An 18,098-nucleotide genomic window follows, 5' to 3' on the forward strand; every position below is an offset into this window, starting at 1 on the left:
TAAACACCCTTAGAAATCAGAAAAGATACTACACGCATGAGGCAAAATTGCTATTAAAAATATTTAGAAAACAAGAAAGAGCTCTTGGAAATCTACACTGAAAGACCCAATACAAAGTTGGAAGATAAAGTAGAAGTAAAATTTCCTAAAAAGTAGAACAAAAAGATGAAGGATAAAAGAAGAAATCGCAAATTAAAACATGAGAAAACTTTAGTCCAAGAGTTTGGCATCAGAAATAGAAGGAGAGGAGGAAGAGGAGGAAGAGAAGGAGAAGGAAAAGGAGGAGAAGGAGAAGAATAGAGGGGGTGAATTATCAAATAAATAAAACATAAACATTTTCCAGAACACATGAATTTCCAGCTTGAAGGGGAATAAAGTACAAATATACATTATAAAGATAAACACAAAAGCATAACATTATGAAATTTCAGAACATCTAACAAAGAAAAACAGGTCACATACAAAAGATCAAGAATCAAAATAGTATTAAAGTTCTTAATAGCAATACTGAAATCTAAAGGATAATGGAGCAAATCCTTCAAAATTCCGAGGGAAATTTGAACACCAAAACTGTACTATTAACACCTAGAATAAAATAAATATCTATGAGTCCATGCTGATATAAATAAATGAATTACTAAATAAATGAAGCTCTATCTTACAAAAGAATTCCATTAACAAGTGTGAAAGAAATGAGAGAAATAGAAAAATCACCATTAAGAATATTACAATAATAATTGTTGTAGGCAAGATTCACCAACGAATCCTAAAATTAGTGGATGAATGTTTGAGGATCAATAGGATATTTGCATAGTCTTAAACTATGTCCACCAATATATTTGTTAATTATAAAAGAAAAAATTGTAACTTTACAGTGGAGGAACCTGGCATAAAACTGCCAAATGATCAAGATTAACATCCCAGTAATAAGTCCTACCACCATCATGTACACTTGGTATCATGTACTAAGAAGGGTACCTCACCTCTAGGTATTCTTGCCAAAAATCTAGAACCTCAGTCTAATCATGAGAAAATATCAGACAAATCCATAGTGAGGGACATTCTATAAAATAACTGCTTCTTCAAACTGTCAAGATGATGAAAAACAAAGAAAAATTGAGGAGCTGCTCCGAGGGGACTAAGACGACTAAACAACTGAATGTAATATGGGAATATGGATTGGATCCTGGAAAAATAAAATGATATTATTGGAAAAACTGGTGGAAATCCAAAGTCTGCAATTTAGTTAATAGTAGTGTCCCAAAGTGAATTTCTTAGTTTCAATCATTGTACTATGGCTATGTAAGATGTTAGCATTCGGGGAAGCTGGGTAAAGGCACTGAATAGACCTCTGTAATGTTTTTGCAACTTTTCTGTAAGTCCAAAATTATTTCAAGATAAAAAATAAACAGAAAAAATTCTGAGGGAAAATAATGTCTAACCTAGAATTTTATACTCAATCAAATAATCAATTGTGAGGATGGAGTAATGACATTTTCAGACGTGTGAGAACTGGTACACTCTTTATTAGGGAGCTACTAGTAGTCATGCTCCCTTAAGAGAATAAGCCAAGATGGAGACATGGGATCCAGGCAACATGGAATTCAACACTGGAGGGAAGCAAAGGAATTCCATAACAATCTCTATGCAGAGGCCTACAGAGCAATCATGACAGAGGAAAACAAGAGGATGAATGGTTCCCAGAAGAAAGATGTCTCAAACAAACAAAAAACCCTATGGTTTACCTTACCTCATCTGATTAGATCAGTGAAGTTTTCAGTTTTGACAGTTTGGGATTGTATTATATTGATCAGTATGTAGAAAACCAGGCAACCAACAGATAAAGAGGCAATTAGCTTCTGGAAAAACAAAAAGTTATACTGAAAGGAAATGTAATCATAGTACACTAAATGTCTCAGCTATGAACAATATTTACATAACAATAATAATGCAAATACTAACTACTCATTTAACCAGAATATCTTTATTGGGAATATGGGGGACGGGAAATATATACATGTGGGTGGAGCATGGCAGAGAGTTTGAGTTAAATTCTCGTCTTCCACAGTAGGAAGAGCATAGGTTATGTCTAAAGTTGAAAACTCAAAAAACAGCAACATAAACATGGAAAAACATGTAGAGAAACTATCAGAGGATGCAGCTAAAACAGTTGTTTCTGGAAAGAAGGAATTAGGAGTTTGTAGGGATGAAGCAGGAGACCGCTGGCTTCCATTATAAGCCTCTATTTTTATTTCACTTCTAAAACTAGATACCTATATTCTTCTTATAAAAATAAAAACTACATTTTAAATAATTAATAAATAAGGCAAGAGCAACCAAACATCACGGATAACTTTGTTTACTCAAAGGTTAATTTAAGCACATAAACCCCACTGATCGTAAACGTGAACCAGCGCTTCAGCCTGGCTTATGTGGTATCTTGGCTGTCCCGATCTTCACCTGGCTGGTCCCAGGGGCTCTGACTTCCTTGGTGCTTCCTTGGCTTCCACTAGCAGAATGTAGATTCACCACCCTTAGCTGTAGAAGAGATCTTTGGTTACCACACTACTCTTCTGCTATCTTCTTTGCACCTCCTCTGCCTGCTCCCCTACCCCCATCCCTGCTTCAGCATCTTAAGGACCTTCCCAGGAGAGTGCTGCTGTGAAAACCAACCACTAAGAAACAAGTCTTTTTTCCCTTTGGCTTTTTTTTTCTTTCTGCTTTGCTTTCAGAAGTTTGTCAGGACTTCTGGGTTCCCTGTAACATCTTTGCAACAAAATGCAACTGATAGCAATTGGCAAAAGAAACCCTTTAGTTCTTTCCTGTGTACCACAGGTGAGAATAGTAGTATTCTTGGCCCCAATTCTTCATTCCTTTTTCCATCCACACCCCTGTCATGGCTTCACCATGGTAGACTTTGGGGTTGGCCACGTGAGTTTCTTTTGCCAATGGGATGTTAGTAGATGTGACACAGCAGGGGTTTGAAATGAACTTGTACACTTGTCTGCCTCTGCCACCGCCATTAGAAAAACAAGCTTTGGGTAGCCTGCCGTCTGAGGATTGGCTGAGAGAGATGTACAGCAAAGCTACCAAGTTGGTCCAGAGACCTGAAGTGAGAAGCGGAGCCACTCAGCCACTGCAGCCTGAGCAGAGATGACCAGCTGAGCCCTGTCCCATCAGCCCAATCCCAGATGACACACAGAGCTCTGAAGACAAATCTTATTGTTGCATGACACTGAGAAGATTCCCGTGGGGTTTTTATCCCCCTCGGCACTAGCTGACCTGACCAATATAGGCACTGAGCATTGGAACCTACCAATCTATGGTTTTATATCAAGATTTCACAGGTTTATAAAATAGTGCTCAGAGATGGCATTCCAAGTACAAATCAGGAAAATAGTTTGAGTCTCTAATGATTTCTGAGTTAAGGAAAAGAAGTCTTAACCTCAGAAAGGTGTGGCAGGGGGCGAAAAATGTCCTACATTATTTAGTAGCATATGCTTTGATATTTTATACTGAAGAGAGTCTGATATAGACACAATCACAACAATGGAATATGCACCCCTGAGTGCTGAGGGGGACAGTGCAGTGACATGGCTACTTCTCGGCTTTAAGTTGTGTAAGATTGCGAATTAGAATCCTTAGGTTCCTTGATTTCCCAATTTCACATGATTCGATGAGGTGTCCCTGGCCCTAAAACCCTCTCCCAACTTGGGGGTGGATCTTAACTTAATGTGAATGCACTGATGAGATGCTATGCTGAGAGCAGGTTTTAGTAAAGGCTAAAGAGCAGGCAATGAGTTGTACAAGCCAGGGATCCCGGAATGGATTCAAAGCAGAGGCTTCTGCATGGTGTTGATCAAAGCAGAGAGAGGAAACCATTACAAAGCAGAGAGGGAAATGCACCTTAGCTGGGCGGCATCCACTGGGATTTAATCCCACCCAGCCCCGTGACAAAGCATCAGCTTCCTTCCTGCAGTGTCAGCCATGCTTGGAACAGGGCTGCCAAGTGGGAGAGACTCACCCAAAGCTTGAGCGTCTAAAGGTATGAAGAGGAGGGAAGGCCGGGAGGATGGACAGGTAGATTCAAGGGCTGTTCTTCACAAACTTGCTTGGATTTAAGAAATCAATGGAATAGTATATGCTCAGAATGCCAGCCGGAATCGCCAGGGCTGAAGTCTTATGAATCCAGAATGAGCCTGTGCTGGGCCAGCTCACTGAACGAAAGGCTCCTCCCAGGCCCAGGGCATCCCAAGCAGATGTCTGGGAACACAGGACGAGCAAGGGAGGGAAGGAGATCACTGTCCAGTGGGTACCCAGCCTTGAGGTGGGCTGCTCCCTCTGGGTGTTGCTCTGCGTGATGACAGTGAAGATGGTTGGCATGGCAGACGGGGATATGGTATAGAATTTGATCATGGCCATGGAACCTTTTCTACACAGAATATCGAACTAGTGAACTACTGACAACAATTTCCAGAGTGGGGGCTGGGAGTAAGCTGGGCGCCAGCACCAACAGGAAAAGGATCAATGGAATAGTATATGTTGACACCTTCACCACCACCACCGAGCTTTTCTCCACCGACTAAATCTATTTAGGGTTTTAGGGTCAATAGGCAAATGAACTGAGGTTTGAGACAGATTCTGCCCCCATGGGAAACTTAAGAGCTAACTAAGCAAAGAAATGCAGGCAGAGGTCCAGTTATAAGGTACTTAGCACCCACCAGGGAGGCGGGGACCCAGTGGACCCACAGATCCATGCTGTGTTCATAGGCACATGCAAAACCAAAACCACACTTACAGCAGCCCTCTCCACCAGCTGCGACCTCAGGGTACATGGTGGCATGGGGGCAGCTGAGGACAAGCTCAGGGGGTCCAGCCCAACTGGTCTGGGTGAAATGCAGGCGTTGACAAATTGCAACCACAGGCGCCTCCAACGCCCTCACTGCAGGAGACCCAGTTACTTCCCCAATTTCTCTGAAAATTCTTCTTTCCTGAAGCACAAGCAGAAAGGAAAAGGATGCCAAGGAAAAAGGATAAGGACTCACACAAACATTTACGACCCTGAGTCATCGCAGCGTGAGAGTAACTCACATCCAGCGTTGGATGGTCAACTGACAAAGCTTTGAGATGCACGGGCTTTCCCATTTTTACCTTTTATTCTCTCTGCGGCACCTGCTCAGCCAGTGTGCTCTAGGCCTGAGCACCTGGCATGTTTAAGAGTTGATTCTGAGATTGTCTCCTTACATGAAGGTAGTAGCAATGCTGTATATTCAGAACTTGGAGCAGGGACCCACTCAAAGCTAAAGAAATGTGTGAGTTTTTATTTGGATCAGATTAAAACAGCTTCTTTGGTGTTTAATGTGGGCTGGGCTCATCCTCACAACGGTAAGTGCCAAGTACTTACTGTTTCTGGGTAAGGAGCCTGAGGAGTTAAGTGTCTTGTCCCGAATCTCAGCACTCGTGAGCGGCAGAAGTCAGTCAGTACTGCGTGGTGGCAAAGCCGGGACAGCCTGGCTTCAGGTTAAGTCACATGTGTTCCCTGTGGCATCGGGCAGATGTTCACCTTTCTTCACCAGGTTCTTCTTCCGCAAAAGGAAGACGATCATCACTGTGCACATAGCTCATGGGATCATTGTGAGGGTCAGATAATACAATGAACTGAAAAGTGCTTTGAAGTGGAACAAACACACGCAGGGTGTTAATACCACCCAGCCCTTTTCCTGGCTACCAAACAACTTGGCATCCCAAAGGTCTTTGTCTTGCCGGTGCTTACAAACTGACTAGGAAAAGGAAAAGGCAGACAGACACGAGAAGATGTACATCGTGTTTAAAGTGGGGACCCCCGTACTAAGAGCCTGAAAGCCCAAAAGAGGTTGGGGAAGAGACCCCATGATCAGGAGACTGAACTTCGACCTTGGGAAAGCTGATTCCCACAGACCTCACAGCCCCCCTCCGCCACCCTATCCTTCTCCCAAAGGCTCCAGACACTAAAAATACTCTTGTCACCTGCTGCCCAGGGAGGCAATAAATCACTGGCCCTTTGAGCACCAGGATCCAGGACAGGCCTGACCTAACATGGCCTATGGCAGCTGGGCCCGACCGGGTAAATTCACGTCTTCCCACTCGGGAAGCAGGGGCAATTTTGAAGGTGCCAATTGGGAGTGGGGTGATGGGAATGGAGGGGGTTTCCTAGGAAAGGTGACAGGCAACTGTATTATTAGAATAAGACCATCTCATCAAAATCCAGGGTTTAGCCACTCAACTGCTGTCCTATTATTCCAGGGCCACCAGATGTCACTGTTACAGAGAGCATGAATATTTGTGGTCTGATCACGGGACAGGCATAGTTGAAATTGTGGGGACTCAGGGGCACATCAGTGAGATCCAATTCCTGTTTCCAGTTCTCACTAACTAGATTACCCCAACGTACTGAAATCAGTCCGATTCTCAAAACGTAACCGAGAAATGCCAAAAAGTTGTTCACCTTTACTTTCAACACAATGCCATGAATTGGAAATGAGAAGTTGAGACAGAATGTGTAATTTATGTTTTACTAAATGCACCATCAACACACACATTTGCTGGGAACAAGATGTAGTGTTTTGCTGTAGTGTTCCTCAAATTTGAAAAAGTGGGGACCCATTAATGTGTCCTCCACTTTGTCACACCACCTCCCTTCAGAAATACCACTGCCTTACATGAGTACTGCTGTCACCTGACCCCTGGGTCCAACCAGTGAAAAATACTAATGGGATAATACAAAACACAAAGTCAAACGATGAAATTGAGAGACTACTCAAGCATAACGAATAGAACCAGATGATCAGAAATGTGCTTAGGTTAAATTTTTTTTGGTCATAAAAGAATCCACAAAATTGAATAATTTTCATAACTTGTAGGCTCCTGGGAACATGTCTAACACTGTTGGAATAGAAAGAGCACTAAAAAGTTGTGTGGCTTTGGGCAGCTGATCTAACCCCTCTTAGCCTCAGACTGCTTATGTATAAACTGGACCTCTCCAAGCCATCTAAGCAATCTACGATTGTAGGATTCTAAGTGTGTCATTGAGAGACTCCTGTACAGTTGGGGAGGTGGATGTCAAAAGTGACAATACAAAGCCACCTAGGGCCACTTCTTCTTAAGTGACACAGGCAAGGACTGCAAGAATTCAGAGTCCTTCTTTCCTGACTCCTCGGGAACTGAGGGAAGGTTCCTGTAAGGGACGGGATTAAACACCTAGAACATAACACTGCAGCATGCTCAGCACACTTGATCCCTTTTGAAGAGTTGGGAGGTAGCCAGTCAAATATTTTAAGATGTCGACTTGATTTCTGTCAACATAAGTACCTAAGGAAACTGGTTTCCAAAAATAAATAACTGCTGCCTATCAACTCTGTAAGTGCAAGAATTTCTCAGGAAAGGCGGCACGTTCTGTAACACGATCCACCGTCAGTCTGTATGTACCTACAGAACGGCAGCTTCTTGGATGGTCAGTTTAGGGCAAGGGAGAGAGGAAAAGGAAGGGGGTTCAAGTCCTTCAAATGTGAAAGTCTCCCCCACATGTTAATACATGCACAGACAAGAGCTTGAGAAACAGAAACTAAATGTGTAATAGTGGTTCCCTCTAATGATACTGGGGATCTTTTTTTTTTTTTTTTCCTTTTTGCTTATCCGAATTTTCCATTTTTCAGCAACGGACATGTGTTAATTGTGTAATGCAATTTTAAAATGCAAATACATTCAGGAAGGGTAACACATCAAACCATTATCAGTTATCAACACCTTAATGTTAATTAATGGATGCGATTTGTTTCCTGCAGTGAAGTGGTGGTGGGAAATGGATTTTGTTAGGTAGGGGGTCTGCCTGGGTGTCAAAGTAGTGAAGGGGGGTGGGGAGGAGAGAAGGTGCAGAGATTCTCAAAGGGCAGTGGGTAAAGGAGGCCTGCCTCCTGCACAGCTACCTCACACTTACACATAGGCCTGCCAGGCCCTACTACTTACTACCTTGTGGGCATTTAAGCACAGTTAACCTTTCTACTTCAAGGCTTTGTCCAATTAGTCTCTTTATAAATTTATCTTTAGATCCAAACTCAGATTTTGTAACAAAGAAACAAACAATAGGGCTCATGGATTTTAATAATTGTAAAACAATCATTAAATTATTTCTATATAAAGAAAGAAAACAAAGAATTTTCCTCCCAACTTTTTGCATTTTGGTTTCCTTTCTTTCACAAAGTTTTAGTTTACAATTTCATATTGCTATTGGTGGACTTTACTTGGAGCCCCAGTTGCTAGCACTTCAGGAGTTGTAGATCTGACATATTTAAAAACAAGGAAACTTCATCATTTAGACTCTGATTTTAGATGAGTTATGCTGATATATGTCTCAATATTATCTAGAAAGGAAGGGATTGTGAAGAAAAATTACAGTATAAACAATACTGGGGAGGGAAGGACTGTTGGCAGGAATCTAGTTACCTTCAATATAAGCAATTCATAACCTATTGTAAATCATTTGTATATTCATCAAAATATGCCTCCTACTGCTGGCTCCTAGGCAACAAATGTGATGGAATGGGGGTGGGTGGGAAATTCTAGAGTAAATGATCTCTAAGGTCGCAAGCAAAATTTAGACTTTTAAAATAAATTTGAACTATTACCTCCAAGTAGTTGGACATATTGAAACTTGAAAAGGGGAACACTGATGGCCGTGAGTTATTTAATTGTGTCTAAGACGCCATTAGTTATAAGATGCATCAAAGTTTCGAAAGAAAAAAAAACACTGCTAACTAAACTACGACACCTCAACTGTAAAATACATTCTAATTTTTAAAATGTTATAATGTAGGGGGAAATATCTATCTTAGAATTAAGGAAATACAGTATTATCTATCTCACCTTGCTCCCACTTCCCCGACAGGGAGATGGGCTTCTACTCAGTGACCTGTTAGACTTTCACACGGGGATATCTATCTTTCTCCCAACTCACTTAATGGTTAAAACCTTTAGGTCTGGCCTTACTTGGCAGTAGAGTGTATCTGTACTCCAAGTTCCTGTCTGAGTCTATAATCCCCATTTCTCCCCAATCAATACTCAATTGAGAGATATTATGCTTTCAGGACTGCCTTCGGGACACACAGCCCATCCATTTTTTTCTACTCTGTTTACCCTCGGATTGAGGCATATCAGCAGAGAGCAAAGTCCTGGAAACAACTAGGTAATCCTCATGGAGAGGCTTTTACACATGTTTCCTCCGGCATCCCGCCTTCAGCCCACATCAGGGACACTGTTAGAAAAAGCCTGAGTTGTACTTAACCTGTTGTCAATGGCAGAGTCCTCTTCATGAGGACCCATTGGAGACATTTTCAGGTCTTCATACCAGAAACGTTAAAAAATTAAACTTTACGGAAAAGCACACCATTCATAAGCATACAGCTGAATGATCACAAATTATAACTGCTCCTGCAATGAATAAAGAACATTACCAGTATCCCAGAAGCCCCCTCATGAATTCTCCCCGTCACTATCCCCGCCTTCTTCCCCAAAGGCAACCTCTGTCCTGATTTCTAACACCACAGTTTCATCTTTTTTGAACCTCACATTAATGGAATCATACAATGTGTACTTTTTAAATTTGGCTTCTTATTAGTATGTCTGTGAAATTCATCCATGTTGTTATGGTCCCGCATATATACCACAATTTATTTGCATGGGTTGTTTCTCGTTTGGGGTTATAATGAATAACGCTGCCATGCTGGTACACACAGTAAGAACTTCTGTGAAGTATATACGTAAGAGAGAGACTGCTGGGTTATAGGGCAGCATAGGCTGTTTCAGTACTTATCGCAAAACAGTTTTCCACTTTGCATTCTCACCAGCATGCAGGAGTCCCAGTTCTTCCACATCCTCACCAACACTCATCATTGTCGGTCTTTTTATTTTCTTTTAAATATTTAAAACCTTTATTAACAGGTGCTTGCAGTTTGTTGACTTTTGAAAAAAAATCAAGTTGTAAACTCTTATTACAAACTAAAAATGAGGTTCTTAAAAATCTCAACTTGACCAGATATGAAACAATTTAAAAATCTTTAAAGGTGTGTTGAGAAAAACAAGGCTTCTTTTTAAACACCTTTGTCATTACCAAAAAGAGACGTCTTTAGGGAAAAATACTAAAAACCCCATGCTGCACAGATAATGCAGATAGTTCTAGTTATTCAGTCAACTGGCAAAGAGCAAGCACTTGGGGGCATCAGCTCCAACCTTTTGTTCATTTCTCATTGCTGGAATTCCATATTCATTTCTTCTGGTTGGATGACTAAACTGGATGATGGTGGAGATGGTAAGCTGGCATTTACTCAGCCCCACCCTGCTCAGCCTCAGGAAAGGAAGAATTCTCAGCTGGTGGATCCGCTGCTTTTGTCTCTTTGCCACCTTCTGGGCGTCCGCGTCAGTAATCGAAGTTGCCACAGTACCGACATTGAGGTGGCTGCTGACCTTGGGTCTCATCTCCTTGACTTTACTTATCTTTTTCCTTGCTTTCCTCTCTAGGCTGCCTTTGGTGCCCAGGGCCCCTGCGGAATCGGGCTCTATACCCCATACGTATTCTGTCTCACTGGGCTGCTTTGTTCTCCTGTACCTTGGTTGTCAGCTCACCCACCGCTTCTCCCTGCACAGGAGGGTTGGAATACTGTGAGTGAGGCCCATATGGTCCCTGCAGGTAGGAAGGTGGGAAATGGGCCCGGCCTTGGGGAGGGAGCTCTCTCCGGTGCCACATGCTTTGCCCACTGTCACTGTTCTGGTAATTCTGCTGGTAATTGTGTGCAGGACCCCCGTGACGTGGACAGCGTGTATCATGCTTACCACCCGCTGCATATTTACTGCCTCGCACTGGAACTCCACCAGGGCCGGTAACATTTGCCGCCGCCTCTGCATCCGCTTCTCCCTCAACAGCAAACTCCACAGTCTCTGCGTCTCCTACACGGAGAAGGTATTTCCTGGGATTACTCTTCTTCATGTCAGTCTGGTGTACAAATGCATCTTCCTCTGTGTCATTCCTGTTGATGAAACCATATCTGCTTCTCACATGGGACCATTTTACTGTTCCCCAAACCTTCATTGGGAGGACTTCGTTGTTCCCACTGGAAGGCAGGCGCCAGTAGGTGCCGCCCATGTGAGGGAGCCCCGGCCGTCCATGTGCGCATGCGGGTGGTGCCAGGACTGGTGCCCGCAGGGCTAAGCGCCGGGAAGGGGGGCGCTGCTGGGTCTTCCCCTCATGCTCATGGTTGCAGTGATGGTAACTGGGCCCGCAGCAGCGCTCGGGCTGTTCGGGGTTCCCCAGGGTCCACTCTCTGCTCCCAATCCTGTCAGTCTTTTTATTTTTAGCCATTTTGATAGGTGTGTAGTAACATCTTATGTGGCCTTAATTATCATTTACCAAATTCCCATTTCGATATTCTCTTTTGTGAAGTATTTAAAATATTTTATCAACTTTTCCATCAGATTGCATGTCTTTTTCTAGTTGACTTACAAACTACTTGGGATGGGTCTTTTGTCAGTGATATGTACTGAAAATATCGTCTATCTTGTGGCTTCCTTTTTTACTCTCTTGATGCTGACTTTTGATAAAAAGAAGTACTTAATTTTAATGTAGTCAAACTTACTGAAGCTTTTTGTATCCTTTTAAAGAATATATTCTTCTATTGTTTTCTTCTTAAAGATTCATTGTTTGTCTTTCATGTTAAAATCAAGAATCTACTTGGAATGGATATTGTACATGGTGTGAAATAAGGAGCAACATCCATTTTTTCCTCCCTAATTGACATGCAACTGATCTGGCATCATTTATTAAAAAGACCATTTCTGGTCAAGATGGCAGAATAAGTAAATGCTGTGCTTGCCTCCTGTCATGACCACATCAAAATTACAACTAAACTACAGAACAGCCATCACTGAGACTCACCTGAAGTCTAGATTAACTGAAGTCTTATAACTAAGGACAGACAGAAGCCACCTCGAGACTGGTAAGGAGCATATGGGAAGTAACTGAATTATCTGGCTTCAGGGAGAGAGCTGAAGGAGCAGCTTTCTCCCAGCAGAAGTGCTGGCAGACCCATTGTTTCTCTGTTGATGCCCCCTCCCCTGGCATGCAGACCCAGGAGGCCACCATATCTGAGTCTCCATCAACCTGGCTAACATCATTCATTCACCCTAATTCCCTGAGACCTCGTCCCACCCAACTTTCAGGCCCACCCAAGCCACTTCCAGTGGCTTTTCTGTATAAACAACTTGACTTGGCTCATGCTGCAGACTTTCCTACAACCTCTGAAAAGTTCACAAAAACCAAACAAGCAGCATCTGGTTTCAGTATGTCCTGTACCTCTTGCTGAGCAGCCCCAAGTCCGGCATTAGTGGCAGCCAGCCTTGGGTCATGGCTTGGCCATGGGAGGCATCTCCAAGCCCAGCAAGAGTGGCGGCCATCCACAGATTGCTTCATGCCAGGTAGCCTCAGTCAGGGCACAGGCTGCAGCTGATCTTGAACTGTGGCAGGATCCCTCCCAGGAGGCCCTGGGGCTGGCAAACCCAGTGGCCAGCTTCAGACCTAGCTGGAACATGGGCAGGCACCAGAGCCCTGCTAAAGCAAATCCTGTTCCTCAGGGTCAGCCCCTGCTCAACAGCTCCTCCACTATAGTCACAGCCAGTCCTCACAACCAATCAGCCTGAGGGTCAACCTCTCTCATTGACATGCAAACAGCAACCAAAGTTCAACTACAACAGAAGGGCACACACAACCCACACAAGGGACACACCTGCAGCACACAGCTCAGGTGACAAGGGCGACTGCATCACTGGGCTCTACAGGACACCTACTACATAAGGCCACTCTACTAAGACTGGGAGGCATAGAAGCTCTACCTAATACATAGAAACAAACACAGGGAGGCAGCCAAAATGAAGACACAAAGAAACTTGTCTCAAATGAAAGAACAGAACAAAGCTCCAGAAGAAGAACAAAACAAAATAGACAAGCAATCTATCAGACAGATGCAGTTCAAAAATCTGGTTATGTTCAGTGATCTTAGTGAGAATTCAACAAAGAGATAGAAAACATAAAAAGGAACTAGTCAGAATAAATAATACAATAACTGAAATGAAGAATTAGAGGAAATCAACAGTAGATTAGGTGAAGCAGAGGACTGAATCAGCATTTTAGGAGATAAGGTAGCAGGAATCACCAAACAGAACAGGAAACAACAAATGGAACAGCAAAAAGAAAAAAGAATCCAAAAAAAAAAATGAGGACATTTAGGGGATTCTGGGACAACATCAAGCATACCAACATTTGCATCATAGGGGTATCAGAAGGAGACGAGACAGAGCAAGGAACTGAAAACCTATTTGAAGAAATAATGACAGAAAACTTCCCTAACCTGGCAAAGGAAATAGACCTACAACCCCAGGAAGTGCAGAGAGTCCCAAACAAGATGAACTCAAACAGGCCCACACCAAGATATATCATAATTAAAATGCCAAAGTTTAAAGACAAAGAGAGAATCTTAAAAGCAACAAGAGAAAAGCAGTTAGTTACTTATAAGTGAACTCCCATACGATTGTCAGCCAATATCTCAACAGAAACTTTGCAGGTCAGAAGGGACTGGCAGTAAATATTCAAAGTGATGAAAAGCAAGGACCTACAACCAAAATTACTCTACCCAGCAAAGCAATCATTTAGAATCTCAGAACAGATAAAGCGTTTCCCTGACATGAAAAAGTTAAAGGAGTTCATTACCACCAACTCAGTATTATAAAAAATGTTAAGGGGACTTCTTTAAGATATAAAAATAAAAATAAAATAAAAATTAAATTATGAATAAAAAATGGTAATAACTATATACCTATGAACAATTACTTTCAATATAAATGGATTAAATAAAAAAAATAGGGTAGCTGAATGGATAAGAAAACAAGACCCTTACATATACTGCCTATAAGAGACTCATTTCAGATCAAAAGACACAAGCAGACTGAAAGTAAAGTGGTGGAAAAAGATAGTTCATGAAAATAGAAGTGATTAAAACAAACAAACAAACAAAAACTGGGGTAGCTATACTTATACCAGACAAAATATAGACTTTAAAACAAAGGCTATGACAAGCCACAAAGAAGGACCCAGTAATCCCACTTTAGGGTATTTCTCCAAAGAAACTCAAAATGCTACTTTGAGGGGACATGAGCATCCATATGTTCTTTGGAGCATTATTTACAATAGCCAAGATGTGGAGGCAGCCTCGGTGTCCATCAATGGATGAAGGCATAAAGAGGAGGTGGTACATACAAACAATGGAATATTGCTCAGCCGTGGAAATGAATAGATTTTTGCCATTTGTGGTAGCATAGGCAGACCTGGGGATTATTGTGCTGAGTCAGAGTATGTCAGACAGAAAAAGACAGATGCAATGTGATTTTGCTTATATGTGGAATCTAAAGAACAAAACAAACAAACAGAAACAAACTTACAGACACCGAGAACATTTTGATGGTTGCCAGATGGGAGGGGGTGGGTGAAAAAGGAGAAGGGATTAAGAAGTGCAATTAGGAGGAGAGATACAAGATGGTGGAGTAGATAAACACTGTGCTTGCTTCCTTCTGTGAATACACCAAAATTACAACTAAATTATAGAACAATCAAGCTGGAGAACCACTTGAAGTCTGGTTGATCAGAAGTTTTATAACTAATGATATAAAGAAGCTACGTAGAGACTGGTAGGAGAGGAGGAGATGCGAAATGGGCTGGCCCTAAACCTCCGTGTGGTGGTTGAGAACCGGAAAGGATATCTCGACCACGGAGGTATTCCTTGGAGGAGTGAGAGACCCCAGCCCCACACCAGCCTCCCCAGCCCAGAGTACTGGTGCCAGGAATTGGAGCCCCCACATCTGGCGGTAAAAAACACTAGGGATTCTGATCATCCAGGTGGGATGGAAGGCTTCAAGAAAACCAGACGTCCTCTTAAACAGCCTATACACAGACTCTTTCACCCCCAAGCACTCACCCTGGGCTCCGGCGAAGGTCCGGTGACTCGAGGGGCATCGGAGGCGTGTGGGAGACGGACTGAGGCGTGCGGCTTTGGGGCAGGGCTGGTGAACAGGCGTCATTTTCCCTGTGCAAGGTCCTACTCCTGTGTAACCTGCAGGCAGGCACCATCTTCCCTGTGTTGAGCCCGCCCCCACGGGCCAAATCTGAATCTGATTGGTCTGGTGAGCTGACTCATGGGGAACCCGCCCTACCCAATTCCCCCAGCACCAGAAGCACTTTCTCGCGGGAGCAGCCAGCCCCATCCACATTGCACTCTTTCTTGGAAAACTATTGGAGTCCCCGGGCCCCAGGTGGGTGGCAACTGGCCTCAGTGTGCTCTGAGATTTTTGCTGAGTCACTCCAGGCTCAGCACTGGCACCAAACCAGAGTCTACGTTATCCTGGTGACCACAGTTCTTCCGACTCTACTGACTCCCAGAGACCCTGCCTCACCCACTGGCCTACCATACAATGCTTTATCAGAGGCTGAACCTTAAGAGAACCAGCAGGTGGCAGCAGGCCTGGGATATCATGGCTTTTTGCAGAGCTACCACAGGCTTGATACTGGTGGTAGCCATCCCCGGTTTGCAGTGTGTCCTCTCCTACATGTCTCCAACTTTAGCACAGGCAGCGAACAACCATGGATAGCTTTATAGTTAGCTTCTACCACGTAGTACCCAGATGGTCACTGGTAGGCGGTGACCAGGGCCTGCACCAAAGCCTCTCCCAAGAGGCCCCAGAACCAACATACTTGGAAGTGGGCTTCAGACCACTGCAGAGCACCACCCAATTAGTTCTGCAAGCCACACATACAAAGGGTATCTCAACAGGTACCAGAACCTAGGGTGAATCCCATTGTGGGGACAGAACCAGGAGTGCAGTTTCCAGGCTCTCAGCCTCACGTGGAAAGGTGCTGGCTCAGGTAGTAAATGGCCATCAACTGTGATTGGATGGCCATCAGCTGTGGCTAGTTGGCCGTCAGCTGTAACCAGTGAGCCATTGGCCACTAATGTAACTGCCATGGCTACACTAGCAGAAAATGGGGGCTAGCAAGAAGATGGGGGCTGAGCTAGGAAGCGTGGATTGCAGTTAGCGAGGGGAGTCGGTCAGCTGGCAGAAAAGCGGACAGCAGGTTGCACGTCGTGTGAATCCAGCCTCCAGTGAGACTATAGTGGTGTGACTCCCCTACCTATGGCTCTGTGGGTGTTCCTTTTTGGCCTCACCATATCCTGCATTCTTATGTGGAGAGTGGGGAGCCCCACACCAGCCTCCCCAGCCCAGAGTAGCAGAGACCCCCGCAAGCCGCCCTGCATGACACCCATTCAGTGGGGTACTTCCCCACAGCAGCCTGTAAGCTGTGGATGTGGCCAAACCCCACAGCTGGATCAGCCTGAGGGCCAGTCCCACCTACGGGCATGCCAACAGCAATCAAGATTCAACTATAGCAGGCTCAACTATAACAGGACGGCACACACAACCCCCACAAGGGACACTCCTGGAGCATCCAGAATAGGTGACCAGGGAGACTGTGCCAGGGCACCAACTATATAAGGCCACCCAGCCAAGACTGGGAGACATAGCAGGTCTACCTAATACAATGAAACAAACACAAAGAGGCTGCCAAAATGAGGAAACAAAGAAATATGCCCCGAATAAAAGAACAGGAGAAAACTCCAGAAAAAGAACTAAACAAAACGGAGGAAGCAATCTCCGAGATAAAGAGTTCAAAACAATGATTATAAAGATGCTCAAGGAACTTAGTGAGAACTTAAAATAGAGATAGCAAGCATAAAAAAGGGACACAGAAACCATAAAAAAGAACCAGACAGAAGTGAAGAATAAATGAAATGAAGAATGTGCCAGGAAGAATCACCAGCAGACTAGATGAGGCAGAGGATGGAATCAATGATTTGGAAGACAAGGTAGCAGAAAACACCCAAACCAACCAGCAAAAAAAGAAAAGAATCCAAAATAAATGAGGATAATTTAAGAGACCTCTGGGAAAATATCAAGCGTAACAACATTCGCATTATAGGGGTACCAGAAGAAAGAGACATAGCAAAGGATTGAGCACCTATTTGAAGAAATAATGACTGAAAACTTTCCTAATATGGTGAAGAAAATAGACATATAAGTCCAGGAAGTGCAGAGCGTTCCAAACAAGATAACCCAAACAGGCCCACACCAAGATACATTATAATTAAAACGGCAAAGGTTAAAGACAAAGAGAGAATCCTAAAAGCAGCAAGGAAAAGGCAACTAGTAACTTATAAGGGAGCCTCCATTAGATTGTCAGCTGATTTCTCAACAGAAACTGGCAGACCAGAAAGGATTGGCACAAAATATTCAACATGATGAAAAGCAAGGACCTACAACCAAGGGTAATAGTACCCAGCAATGCTATCCTTTAAAATTGAAGAACAGATAAAGAGCTTCCCAGACAAGAAAGAGCTAAAGGAGTTCATCATCACCAAACAAGTATTACAAGGAATGTTAGAGAGACTTTTTTAAGACGGAAAAAAAAAAGATCAAAATTATCAGTAATAAAATTATGATAGCTACATATCTATCAATAATTACTTTCAATGTAAATGGATTAAATGCTCCAATCAAAAGACATAAGAGAGCCGAATGGATAAGGAAACAAGACCTTTACATATGCTGCCTACAAGAGACTCACTTCAGATTGAAAGACACCCACAGACAGAAAGTAAAGGGATGGAAAAAGTTATTTCATGAAAATGGAAATGAAAAAAAGCTGGGGTAGTAATACTTATATCAGACAAAGCAGACTTTAAAACAAAGGCTATAACAAGAGACAAGGACCCAGTAATCCCACTTCGGGGTATTTATCTGAAGAAACCCAAAACGCTACTTTGAGAGGACATATGCATCCATATGTTCATTGCAGCATTGTTTACAATGTTCAAGATGTGGAGGCAGCCTGGGTGTCCACCAATGGTAGACTGGATAAAGAAGAGGTGGTACATATACACAATGGAATATTACTCAGCCAGGGAAGAGAATGG

The 18,098-nt window shown here is 43.2% G+C and overlaps 1 pseudogene across 1 annotated transcript; it reads right to left on the reverse strand.

Moving 5' to 3' along the window:
• Positions 1-861: 861 nt before the first annotated feature.
• On the reverse strand, positions 862-12,024 carry LOC109456026 (Y-box-binding protein 1 pseudogene; annotated as a pseudogene). Its single transcript, XR_016019267.1, has 2 exons — positions 5,405-12,024; positions 862-2,538 (listed from the first exon to the last, which is right to left on the reverse strand). The product of XR_016019267.1 is annotated as a Y-box-binding protein 1 pseudogene (transcript).
• Between the last annotated feature and the right edge of the window lie 6,074 nt (positions 12,025-18,098).

Source organism: Rhinolophus sinicus, chromosome 16 (assembly GCF_057876585.1).
Source record: "Rhinolophus sinicus isolate RSI-liver-muscle chromosome 16, RSI-T2T, whole genome shotgun sequence".
Taxonomy (NCBI): domain Eukaryota; kingdom Metazoa; phylum Chordata; class Mammalia; order Chiroptera; family Rhinolophidae; genus Rhinolophus; species Rhinolophus sinicus.